This window comes from Drosophila melanogaster, chromosome 2L (genome assembly GCF_000001215.4).
Source record: "Drosophila melanogaster chromosome 2L".
In the NCBI taxonomy this organism is placed as follows: Eukaryota; Metazoa; Arthropoda; class Insecta; order Diptera; family Drosophilidae; genus Drosophila; species Drosophila melanogaster.
The window spans coordinates 22,661,488-22,675,727 of record NT_033779.5 but is presented as its reverse complement, the minus strand read 5'-3'; the positions used below and the strand labels follow the sequence as shown (position 1 = coordinate 22,675,727).

Sequence of the window (14,240 nt, the reverse complement as noted above, 5' to 3'; positions counted from 1 at the left end):
TTTTTTTGTATAATATATATTATTATATATTTATTTCATCGTGTTCTGAGGCCGTAAAAAGGACAAGAACAAGATAGTCGAGTTCCCCGTTACTTAGCTGGTGCGAATGTGAACGCAAAATTTCAGTTGATTTCTTCTATGACACCGACAGATTATTGGGGACGAAAATTATAAAAAATTTAAAAATAGTTTAAAAGTGTGGGCGTAACCGTTTTGAGTATATGTGATGGGAGGGGCGTGGCCACAGTGTTTGTATATATACCGATAAATATATTATCGGTATATTTTTATACCGATAAAAATTGGCAAGACAAACAATAAAACGAAGAAAACTCTAAACATTTTTCGAAAGTGCGGGCGTGGCGCTTTGAATGGTTTTTGAGCGATAGAGTGGGGGTGGATAACATTTATTGGCAAATCGATAGAAATTTACAAGACTTATAATATAATGAAAATATCTACAATTTTTCAAAAATGTGTGCGTGGCAGTTTCGGGCGGTTTTGGGGCGTTAGAGTGCAAATCATGGCCATATCGATTCGGCTATTGATCCTGATCATAAATATATAATAAACTTTTTTGGTGATTGATTTAATTAAAAAAAAATATATTTTTCTTTTTTTAATCTTCATTTGATAAGTTTTCACCAGAGGTTAGTTATGAACTAATTTACAAATGCATTCTTTGTGCCCAGCAAACCATCAGAGGATTAACATAAGCCTTTTAAGTTCTATTAAGCTTTATATTTCAAGCTTATCGGATCAGTAAGTTTGTTTCCGTCAAGCGATTGGTGTCTTGGGAGATTGCATTTATATGAAGGGTGAAGCATTCCAAAAGATCGACTCCCCCACCATTTAGATATTAGCTTGTCCTCAAGCGATTATGTCTGGATATAATTGTGGTACTGGATTTTCAGTTTCAACTATTTCTGTTTTTGATTCTGTTTCTTTTTCGATATTCTTCTTGTGTGGCGCTGTTTTACATTTCATATAAAAGTAAAATATTGTATATAAATTGAAACTAAAACAGATATGAAGATTATTACTAAGTTTCTGTAAATCGTGTTAATCTTATTGTTTACAAAATCATTTCTTTAATTTCCATGTGTGACATTGGTTCGGATTTGGTTACATTGTGTTAAGTAAGTATTGCATTTGTGTATTGTTGAATACTAATAGACATTGTAATTTGTTTTAATTCTGCTGTGAAGTTGAATATTTTTATAATTTTATTGTTTTCAATATAAATCACTTGACCGTTACAATAGTGATAAAGCTTTTCTTTTGTCATATTGTCATTGGTTTAATGTACTGAATTCTTTAATAATTTGGCAATAATAGTCGGGGTAAGGTGAAATTATGAAAGTTGGTTGTTCAATTGTATTAATAGGAATAGGAATGTGGGATATTAGGAATATTTCATTGTAGCTACGTTATACCAAGCGGAAGTTTTTATGTTTATCACATTTGGTAATTAACGTTGCCAATATTGTCGTGTTTAAATAGTTTGGGATTAAATATTCCTGGTCGTGTTAAAATGTTCGTCGGTAAAATGTTCAATGTTAAATATTAATTGTTGTAATTGTAGATTAATTGTTTGTTCTTTTTTCAAAGAGTTTGACTGGGTGTTAATTCTTTCTATGCCATTATTGAGACTTTCAATAACGTGGTTTAGAGTGCTGACCTGTACTGAGCCGAAATTTTTTGTTCAATATGTTGTCTGTCTTCGATTTTAATGTGAAACCTACAAAGTTAAGCAGTCGTCGTTTGTTTCGTTTTGAGATGCGTGTGCCATTCATTTCTATTTCCATATTCTCGGTTAAATATTTAATTTGTGTAACGTTTTTAAATTCTTGACATTGTTTAATTGTACTATTAAATGTTTCTTCGACGTCTGTAATATATGTATGTGATGGGGATATTGTTCCAGATTCAAACAAGATAAATCCTTGATTGTTTTCTATTGGGTCGACTTCGAGTGTTCCTGCTGTAGTTCGTGTCGCAATACAAGTTATTATGGTGATTATGAGTGCGTTTGAGTGGTTTGCTGCAAGTATTGATAATTCTGATATTTTCATTTATGGTTTTATGAAGTCGCTTTATGTCTTCTATTCCTGTTTTACTTGTGGTCATATCTATTTGTATGTCTTCGTTGTTTAGCCAAATTTTTAAAGAAGTCGCGGAGTCTTTGTATGCTTTAATTTTCTGTGGTTTTCCCATGTCGTTAAAAATTCTAGTAAGGGCTCGTTTTGCCTCTAAATAATCTCTACTGTTTGTTTTAATAAGTGAAGCAAATGTTGAATATACAAGATAAAGTCTATACAAGATAAATACTGTTCGTTGTCAATTGCATAAAAGTCAATAAAATTAATTTTTCGTAAGTTATTTGTCTCTGGATTTATTTCGAAAACAGGTTTTATTGGTCTACGTTCTATCTTTGCAAAAACTGTAATAATAATCATCCAATTTTAATATTTACCTGCTTAAATATAAATAATTGGCAATGGTCAATACTAGTATATCTGCAATTAAGCTAATAGATGAGCTTAACAAGATCAGACCAGAGGTTTTACTCCAACTGAGCTGCGTGCAAAGTTAAGGGAAGATCTTGCCTCACAAGGCATTTCACAAGATGTCTCTAAATACGTTAACGGAGTCACCATTGTGCCTATCACAGCTTCTGTTACCTTTTCAGTAGCCTCGACCCGAGCTGGTTGCTGCTCAGCTACCTGGTCATCTGGAGGTACTTCCTCAACTAGCGGTAAAGCAGTAAGCAGTAAACATGCCTAACCAGAAAACATCTGATAATTGCTGCCTATTACCGCAACTTTAAAAAATAATAATACGCCGACTTCAGTCTCTTGGCAAAAGGTTCCATATAAGAAAAGAAGCTCACCTGACTCTCAAAAATTCCTAAGAAAAGAGCCCATGTAATTGAATAGAGAAATCATCTCTCTTCAAATAAATTTGCTGATGTTGCAAATCAGAAAGATCACGGAAGTGAAAGAAGATATGAAATCCCTTCGCAACAACAAGGCTCCTGGTGAGGATCACATCAACAACCTCTTCATTAAGCTGATGCCCCATAGAGCTTTGTTATTCCTTGTACTGATTTTTAACTCTGTTAAAAATCTATAAATTCTCAGCTCTTTTTGATAATAAAAAGCTTCATCCGCGAGCGCTCCTTTAAAGTTGTACAGGACAAGCTGTCCTTTCAAACAAAGAGAGTCAGAGCAGGTGTACCCCAGTGAAGTGTGTTAGGTCCAACACTGTATAGCCTGTATACGCACGACATGCCCTCAGCTGACTACATGTCGCTTTCAGATCCCAATGACCTGTTAGTTGCCACCTTTGCGTCTATACAGCCACTGATATGCTTCAGCTGTACTTAAACAATTTTGAGATCTGGGCCTTTCTCTGAATCATCTCTGTCTATCCGGAAAAGTGTGTTTCCGTGACGTACACCAATTGAACGCCCACAAATACCTCGGTGTCACTCTGGATAAAATTCTTACGTTTCAACACCATGTAACGGATGTAACCCGGCATCTCAAAAGAAAGCGAGCAGCATGGCTTGGCTCCTAAGGCCTGGAAACAAGCAGGTCTGGAGCGGCTTGGTACATCCGCAACAAAGATATTGAACAAGAGCTGAAAGTATCAAGGATTGGCGATGTCATAAACAAACAGGCAACCGCGTACCTAATTAAATTGGGAAGCCACCCAAACCAGTTGGCTTCGAAACTCCTGACGAGGAGACGGGTAAAATATTCCAGTCTGTATGTGTGTTCTGAGTCTATGTTGTTGTCCATGGCATAGTTTATTTCTGATCTAAAGTTGTTTTCTTGTAAGAGTGCATTAAAATATTTTGAAGTGTTACCATCACATGGATCTAGTTCTTTGTGAATGAATGTTCTTTCGTTAATTATTGTTTCCTTCCGAAAGTAGTCTATTAAGCCGTTATTTTCCATTAGTATTTTTCTTCCTAATAATAAGGTGAAAATGAATGAATATAGAACTTTTGTGTTTGTTGAAAAAGACCGTTGCCTGGATGGTCCACATATTTACACCTTATTGTTGGGCGGTTCTTCTAAATTTTTGAACGGTTGAAATGTCATGTCTCGCTAAGGTCATAAACAACCTATCGGGGAGTGAACGTTAATGGCGGTTTTTATATGAAGAGGTGGTCAAAAGTATTTACACGACGAGCTTTTTTTTTCAATTGTCAACTCTTTTTTATTAATACATAATTCTAGCAATTAATTTAAATACACATTGCAGGGTCTCAATTTATTTGCAGCTGCGGTCCGGCTGTGGTTGCCCGCTGTGGTTGCTTCTCTTCTTCGGTCTCTCGATAGGAGGTAGCGCGCTAGACGTCCTGTTTCGGTTCTTTTCTCTCTTTCTGCCCCCCTAAACAGTTAGAACCTTCGCGTCAACTAACATATCACTTTTCCGCCCGATCTTCACTAACCTGTGACTGCTCCACTCGAACCTTGGGGTCTGGGCGGTGGCCCTCATGTTATAATTTCTCAACGACTCGAACTTTTTACGAACGAAAACTCTATACGGAATCTAGGCCATCGGCTGAAATCACGATCAGCTAAAAGTCACTCTATTTACGATAAATAAATTATTTCAAAACTTTCCGGGTGCTGCTGAGGGGTTGCACCTCGTCTAGTATATTCCCGATGCCTAATACTGCATTTAATGCGACCATAAATTACAATCTCACAGCTGAGCGCAAATTTTAGGAAGCTTGTCTATCAAGAGCTTTCTAACAATACAGTTTCAGTTGCTACTACAGCTTTCCTGGCTTGGGAGATTTGGTTCCCGATGATGAAACCATGAATCAAAGAAAATATTTGGATGACCTTAATAATCATGCATTCCTCTCTGGTGATAAATTGATTGGGGAGTCCTTCATACTCCAGCAGGATAATGCCCCCTGTCATAAGACCAAACTGATTACGAAGTTTCTGAAAGATGTTGGAGTAAACACATTGAATTGGCTACCACAAAGTCCGGACCTCAACATAATAGAAAATCTCTGGTCTTATATAAAAAAAAGTTGTGCAAACTTATCTAGAAGTCGCAAAGAAACGTTTAGGAAATTCAAACCTTATGGAAGGAAATTTCCATATATTATATGCACAGCTTGGATACCCAAGCTGTACCCAAACGTCTCCAAAAAGTGATAGACGCTAAGGTAGGGTATATTTTTTATTAATTTCTTATAATTTCTTAGTTGATTTTTCTTTTCAATTTATGACATTTAAATAATTTGTCTAAATAATTATGCCACTGCTTATTTGAAAAAAAAGGAATTTTTCCTAAATTTACAATGAAGTTATCCATATGTTTATATTACTAAATTTAACTACGAAAGTCTACCTACTTCAAATTATTATTAAATTATTTAACAATATTTTATTAAGTAAATAATAAGTTACAAACAATAAAATTGAATATACTTCTAAAAACATATGCCAATTAAAATTGTTACTATTTAATTATTTAAAAAAATAGTTTTTATTTTTTATTAAAAAACAAGAGAAAAAAAAAACAAGACCAAAGGCAACGCTGCTGAGATTGGAGTTTGAAATTATTATATTAACTGGGGCAGAGTGCTATATTTACGGTTGGATAACTTGCCCACTTGTGTATATTTCCCCACGGCACGATCCGACCGCATTCTGATTCTCAAACTACTTAAGGCTACTACTTATGCGAAGTAATTGTTGTCATTTTGTTTTTTCTGGCATTTGCATCGGTTGACTATTTTTGTTTGCTTGCAATGCAACATTAATGTACTGTTTTTATTGTCACTGCACTACTCATTTAAGTTAAGCGAGCTTCGCCTTCCACGGTATAGATCATTAGGACTGTGTGATACTGGACAGAATCCTTTTCAATGTATGGTGGTAAGACGCCGCTGCACTGACCCCTTGTTGGTCTTCGCTAATTTTAATACCATTACATTACATTACATTACTGCGATGAAACTAATGGTATGTTGCACGCCTAGGATCTCGTTCTGTACTTCCACGGTGTTGATCACATTGGCCGTATTGTTAGAGGCCTTAGACTCTTTGCAACCCATCTGCAACTTTCTTATTAAAAGGAAAGTCTTTCCATAGGATGATCTTTTGGCTTGAAACAATGAGTAATTTTTTACGATGGACTGGTTATCTGACACTCGTTTATTGTCGAACTGCATTTTCCTTGTGCCCCTCCGACCATATAAAAAATATATATTCTTGATCAGGATCAATGGCCGAGTCGATCAGGTCATGTCCGTCTGTCCGTCCGTCCGTATGGTCGTCGATCTCTCAGCAACTATAGAAGCTAGAAAGTTGAGATTAAGCATGCAGTTTCCAGAGACATTGACTGTTTTGTTCATTATTGTTGTCACGCCCACTCTGACGCCTACGAAGCACGCAAAATGAGCTTTTTTATTTTTATTACTCACGTATTTGAATAAGCTGTGTCTCCTGCTTCTTAGGATTCTATTGAAAGCCACTCTTCCAACGGGGGGAGTATGTTGGGTCAGCAATTTCTAATATGTTTTTTTTTATATTTGATGCCGACTTTTGCGACACAATTTAGCGGCACCTCAGCTGTGCCATTATCTTCCTTATCTAAGCTCCTCTCTCGCGAGCTCTTTCTCGTGACGTGATTTGCGCATATACTATAAATAGTGCAAGTCTTCTAAAGCTATTTAAAGCTTTAAGACATAAATTAATTTGCTATTATTGCTGAGTGCGATGTTGAGCAACAATTTCTGTCTGCAATAATCAGACAAATTAAAGGCAGGGAACATTGAAAATAGCTCCGTTGCAATACGTATGTGCGCGTACATAACCAAATAACGGAAGCTGCCGCTAATTCTTCTATGCGCTCATCTTCCCGCTTGAACTGAATTTCGAGTCGCTGTTTCCGCCGTTTCGTTGTTTTTGCTGTTGCCATGGCTGCTAAAAATTCTGGAAACGTTACCGCTCATGCAAACAGGGTGACATTTTTAAAGTGCAAGGCGGCTGCAATTTATAACCAAGTGAAACGATTAGCGGACTTCCTATAAAGCTCTGTGATAATTTCATTTAATGAGTCCGTTCTCCATGTGAGGTTGGAGCGGATTGAAGAGCTTTAGCAAACGTTAAGGAATATTCTTAACGAGCGGAAGAACTGGATTGTGAGGAAATTGAAAGTAATTTCAGCGACACATTTGATGACATTCTCGTGACTCTTCAATCGGGGAAAATTTCAAAGCGGGTCTCGCAACTGAACTTCCACTCAACGGAACAAATCGCTGGATGCACTATCGCCCGAGTACTTGTACAAAAGCTGGATTCGGCGGGTCAGAAGAGCATTTGGAAGACCCAGTGTTCAAAAAGTGGTCAATTCCGACGTGGGAACCCATGGCATCATTTCTGGAGCGGCACGTGCAGGACGCTCAAGAGCATGGATTTCGGCATGGCAAGCTTATCACCAGGCAGTCAGGTCCTCGCCTTCACAACATGAAAGATCACATCATGCCGAAGAACCCTCTGCATTGCCTAGAACTGCTTCTGCTCTTCTTGCACAGGATCTTTGTAAAGATGTTGTGATCCTAGCCACTGTCACCGTATTTTTAAAGAACCGTTCGGAAAAATTCGTTGGTTGCCGTGCTCTGCTCGATCTGCTCTGGATCTCATCTGCACCTTATGACATGCCGAATCGCAAATCAGGTTTAACTTAAGAAGGCAGGTTATGTTACCGGTATAGGCGATTCAAGTTTTGAGACATATGGTTCATCAATATTTCAACGCGATCTCGTGTCATCGTTCTCAACGCACAGATTGGCGCCAGTCTTTTCAGTACTGAAATTTCGTCGAAGAGCATTCATTGGCAAAGTTGACGTGCCTCGCCTTCACGCATTGTTGACCAAAGTGGCCTTGATCAGCTGGATAAGTATTTGTTAGATTCACACACTAACTAAGCACACTAATTGTACCAAAAGATCATGCTGCATCTTATGCCCTTTAAGAATTCTGTGGAAAACCATGTCTCGAATGGGGGGATATGTCGGGTCTCGCAACCGCCAGCAATTTTGTTATTTGTAAAACATCTTTGTTACCTAAGCTCCCTCCTCTACACTCACTCTATTAAGTCATTCATTATATCAAATTTCGGTAAAACCAATAAAACATAATCGTTCAAAATCGCTACATATAAAACGCCTCACCATTATACCATCAATTAGCTTCCTAGCTTCAAAGCTCCGAATTCTATTTTGTGTTTGTCAAACCAGCCGAGGTTTGTGATTCTTTGTGATTTGTGCAGTAGTTTAAACAAATGAACTAACTCTTTTGCATTTTTTGTCTTTGTGTTTTGTTTACTCTCTCTTTCGTGCGTTGTTCGCAGTGCTGTTTGGTGTTGTTTTTGTATGCACATAAACTGCACTGTGCACCTATTCTCTCGTTCTCACTCTTTCGCTCTCCCACAGAAAATCTAAAATTTCTGAGTGTGCAGACTGCTCTCTTGCGGTAGCTCGCATAAGGTCAAATAATAAAGATAGACAGACAGCTGCATTTTGTATTTTTGTAGAATTGGTGCATTTGACATTTAAAATACGTACGTGAAATTTCAAGTAAATCGGACCACGACCACCCATACCGCCCATATTAGGATATAAAGTTAAGGAGTGATTTGGTAAGATTATTTCTTTTTATAAATTGATATGATTGATAAATTGATAAATTTAAGCTGCATTTTTATTATGTATCTATTTAATATACATATAATTATACTATTATATTAATCAAAATTTTCTATGTCCAAATGCAAAGAAAATGGATCATCGTGATCCGAATCCGTGTCGCTATCATTGCTTCCCAAAAATGGTTCATTATTAATATGTTCTACATTTGATGCATCTAAAAGATTCATGACTTCTTTCGGCAAAGCGATTATTTTGTTTTGAGGCGATCTTTTGTTTATATGTAGGCTTGATACGTCCGTTAAATTGTTAACACGAGAATTTTGTCTCGAAAATGACCGTCTATCACGCTTGTAGAATTTTTTTTCTTTTAAGCCGTGATCATGCATTACTGCAAGAAGGCCTTGTCATTCCGATCTTTTTTGATCCATTCATCCAGCAGAACCGATCGGCTAATCTCAAACTTGTCTTAAAAGGCAAAATAAAACATGATAAAACATCAGTTACTATTTTTTGGCACAAGTTGGCACAAATCATTTCTCACTCCACAATAGCCGAACACTTTGGTTATATTTTGCCTAAACTAAGAAATAAGCAAAGACAACAACAATTACAACATGGAACACATAATTCTAAATCAGTAAGTTATATCTATATTAATCATACCTTAGCCTTTATGTTCCATTTTATTTGTAAATATTCGGACACGTTGTGTATTTTTAACAGAATCACATAATCGCATAAAAAATTCAGTGTTGCAACTTAAATGTTTTTAAATATCGTTTTGGTGTCCCTAATGTATGCTCTTTCATAATATATAGTTAAATTCAAAATACAATTTACAACATTTTTTGACTTTATACCTAAAAATTGGGTATCTGGCCCAGTGTGCAATGATTTGATTTTAGACAAACAGGGAAACAATAAATGTTGTCTGCTTTTATAAAAATGTTTTGTTGGCTATGTGATAGAATGTTTCATATTAGCTGCGATGGTTTTAATGGCCAAACAAGTGATGATGTAGCAAAGGGTAAAAATCTAAATTACTGTTGTGATGCTTGCCGTGTGGTTGCGAACGAGATGAAATCGTTTAAGCGCCAAACTAAAGGTGGCTTGAAAGAACTGATCAACAGTTTTGCCGTAGCTAGAGATAGTTTTCGTCGCGCCGATGATCTTCTTTCCGCACTTAATTCACAGTTTAATGTCCTTAAGCTATTAGTTGATTTTCCAAAGGGCAAAAAAGCCGCTGGTGTTAGGCTGCCTAAGGCCCCGCAACAACGGGCAAATGATCAAGAGGACTCCGGCAGCTAAAAAAGATTCGGAGCAATCCGATCAATCCGCTGTGGAGGTACCCCACCCTGTGATTGCTAAAGACTCCGAATTGTCTGCACTGGTTTCTCAACCAGTGATTCCACCTGTCTCGATTAGTTTACCACCGCAAGGGAACATTGAGGCCGGACTACCGGCACAAGTTGACACTTCAGAAATAAAATCTGCAGGGCCAAAACTCCTCAAATCTCAAATTTTCGTTTCTCTATTTACTCCTGATCAAACATCATTTTATATACAATACAAAATAACAGCCGATAATATTAAAATTGGAAAAATATAACTTCTCTTACGCTAGGGACATATCACCTTTTAAGATAACTTTCCCTAGTACGGTGGTAAAAGAGTTAGAAGCTAAGATTAAAAATAGGAATAAGGGGCCCGTGGGAATTAATCTTCCCTCGCGTGGCCAGACCACTTCACCATCCGCCTCTTCTACTTTTTCCTCTTCAAAAAACTAACAACGAATCTTACTATCTCCTAGAGGCTTAGAGGCTTGCGTAGCAAACTAACCAAATAGTATTGTGATAGCCTTTCCTTTGCATCCCATATCAGTTTATATTACGTGCTCGTATATTCCGCCATCTTCTGAATTCCCAGAATGTCTGAATCATCTATCCGCTATCCAGTCCATTTTTAATAAACTGTCTGACAGGGACCAATTGGTAGTTCTAGGTGATTTTAATATACCTGGCACAACATGACTTTATTTATTGGATCTAAGTCTTGTAACAAGTCCTGAAAGTGTGTTTCTGTCCAGAGTAGCACCTCTTACTCAACCTGAAGATCCATATCATCCTTCTTTCGAGGTGGCAATCGACATAGGTACGGTATTAAAAGTAAATTCAGAGAAGTCAACAAAGCGAATTCCCTGTTTTCGGAAGGCAAATTTTCGGAGGCTTAACAATTTTATAGCTGGCTTTAAGTGGTCCGATCTTTACTCCTGCAACATAATGACGGATTCCATTAATATGTTTTATAGCGCAATTAAATCATTTTTTGACTCTTGTGTTCCGATGTACTATCCGCCAATCTCTAAACCTCCTTGGTTTAGTAAAGAGTTAAAATTACCGGTTTTCAGTCCATCCTTTGTAAATATTTAAGTGCTCAGTTAAGCTTTACCGAGCTTAATGCTCAGTGCTACAGGAAATATTTAAACCGTTGTAAGTTCCATTTCGCACAGGATCCGAAACAATTTTTCAAACAACATAATCTACGTTACATCATTCCAAACATCCATACTCTTATGAGGTATCCAAGCCGAATCTAATATTTTGCCCCACTATAAACGAAAGCCCACTGCTTAACGATCTTCAGCGTGTTTAAACCGGTCTATTCGCCAGGTCCCGATGGAATTTCGCGCCATTTGGACTAACTATCCGATCTAGACAGATTTCAAATATGGTGCTGTGATAACGTATTAGACTTAAATGGCTCCAAGTGTAAAGTTATGACCTTTTGTCGTGTCAACCCAAAACGCACGACTTACACTTTAAATGGGTGCCCTTTGGACAGAATAACACGGGTTGATGATCTTGGTGTTCTTCTGAACCCTAAACAAAAATTTGCAGACCATATTTCGATTATTGTCAATAAGGCAAGGGGTGTGCTTGGTTTTATAAAAAGGTGGTCTAAGGAATTTGATGATCCTTACTTGACTAAAACCTTATTTATTTCGTTAGTCCGTCCGATTCTCGAGTACGGATCACCTGTTTGGAGTCCACAATATGCAGTCCACTCGGACCGCATTGAATCGGTCCGAAAAATGTCTTACTTTTTGCCTTACGGCGCCTAAATTGGGAGGCAAACCGTATATTACCTCATTATTCCAATAGACTACTTTTAATTAATTTAGCTTCCCTAGCTAACCGTAGAACTATGCTTGGAACAGTCTTTATTTGTAAGCTTATTCGTGGTGATGTTGAGAGTCCCGACTTGATTAGTCGACTTGACTTCTCGGTTCCAAGTAGATTCATTAGAAACTATATACCCTTATCCTTAATCATTGTAGATCTAACTATGAGTTGCATGACCCTTACAGAGTATTATGTTCTGACTACAATATACTTTATACTATTATCTGTAATCTTGACTCTCTGCCGCTTATAAAGCAATCGATTTTAACTTCTTTAATGCATAATTAGATCCTACTTACACTTATATTTATTAGAGTTATTTTACATTATATTCATTTCCTCGTTTCCGGAAATTCATAATTTAACCCTTACTACTTAAAATAAATTAAAAAAAAAACTTCAATTTTTCACGCTTATTCATAATCAATATAAACTATATAATTAAGATAAATCTACGTGTGCCTTTGTCGGACGGGAGTTTCTGGAGAATACACTTACATATCTGCTTTATAATTGCGGCTATGCCGTACTTATGGAAATTCCCACGAAGTCAGCAGGCCTGATGTTGTCGGTTTATAAGTTAATTTATGCTTAATTAAGGCATGATTATAAAAAAAGTACAGCAGGTGTACACCCCGAGGTTTAAAGTTACATCAGGAGCCACCCCAAAGATGCTTCAAATGCCTGGCACTGCAATGATGCGTTTGATTCAGCTAAACCTGAATCACTGCACGGCAGCCCAAGACCTGCTATACTACTTAGCGAGCCCTACCGGCTATCCCAGACTGAGCTTTCGACCGCACCAAGAAAGCAGCGATCTGGAGGTATAGCAGATAAGCCCAACAATTAAACGATGTTTTTTCGGACATCGGGTTTGTCAGGGCAAGGGTGGGCAGTTGGTGGGTGTACAGCGTATACCTGGCCCCCAGTCTGACCCTAACGCGACGGTGGACCTGGCTCTTCTAAACCCAAGGACTGGGCTCTGTGGTGTACCTCAGCTTCACTAGCGGCTTGTCGTTCAGGCTAGCGAGGTGGAGACTCAGCGAGGAATACACTGGCAGTGACCACATGGCCATCATTTGCGACCTGGGATACCCTTCCTAGTCCCAAGCCTGGGCCAAGCCAGGATGAATACAAGAGGGACACCCTAGACACGCAGTTATTCCGAGAGCAGTTTCTACCCACGGTGAGCAGAGAAGAAGCTGAGGTGACGGCAGTGGCGTTGATGAGGCAGCTGAAGGCCCCTGTCTACTGGTGGAACCAGAAGATAAAAACGGCTCGTCGAGATTGCCTCTCCGCCAGACGTCGCTATCAACGCGCTAGAGATGTGGAGTCCTTTGCCGAACGCCAATCCGAGTATAGAGCCCGCAGGAAAGCACTCAAGATAGCCATACGGGAGAGCAAGAGATAGAGATATGCCTCATCGGCAAGCTCCTGGAGAAACTGGTGTGCAGTCGGCTAGAGAGGGCTATCGCTGACGCGGGTGACCTCTCTCGGTCTCAGTATGGCTTCAGGAAAACGCGGTCCACCGGTCCGCAGTCCAATCAATCGAGGGCACCAGATGGAACGGGGGTAACAAAGAGTACTGCCTCATGGTCACACTAGACATCAGGAACACCTTCAACACAGCGAGGTGGGATCGGATACTAGAAGCATTAATGGGCTTCGGCGTACCAGCCTACCTAGTCAGGATCATTCGCAGCTACTTCTCGGAGCAAGGACCCGCTGTGCAAATCGTCGGAATGAGTCTTCAGGCACCAGGTCACCGGCGGAGTCCCGCAAGGCTCGGTTCTTACCCCGCTTCTGTGGAACGCCATGTATGACGGGATACTTCGCCTACCGCTGGTTGGAAGGAGCGAGATCGTAGGCTTCTCGGAAGACTTGGCTTTGCTCGTTGTTGACAAGCATCCCGGCAAGGCTGACGAAAAGTGTAACATAAACATCATGGCCATTGAACAATGGCTCAGCTCAATGGGGCTAGAGCTGGCGCCGGAGAAGAAGGAGGCTGTCCTGATTAGCTCCAGAAAGGCAGTGGAGACGGCCCCGGTGTCCTCCTCTCGGACAATTAAGTACATGGAAGTCATGATAGATACCAGGCTTTCGAAAGCAGCAGGAGTAAATCGGGCGTTATCAACCATAATGTTGAACATCCGAGGCCCAAAACAGGCGAGTAGACGGCGGCTGACGAGCGTCACCCGCGCGACCATGATATATGCCGTCCCGGTGTGGGCTAAAGGGCTTGAAAGAGAAAGCTACGCCAAGGGCCTAAATGCCCTGTCGGCACTACGTATCTGCTACGCCTTCAGAACAGTGCCCAACGAGACGCAGGAAAACAAAGTGGTCTTCAACCAAACCCACAGTAGAAG

General features: G+C 39.1%; 1 protein-coding gene across 1 annotated transcript in view; it reads left to right on the top strand.

The window, feature by feature from the left end:
• The window catches only part of CG40006 (uncharacterized protein), a 133,933-nt gene that overhangs the window by 80,622 nt on the left and 39,071 nt on the right, over positions 1 to 14,240 (top strand). The gene's annotated exons all lie outside the window — the stretch shown is intronic.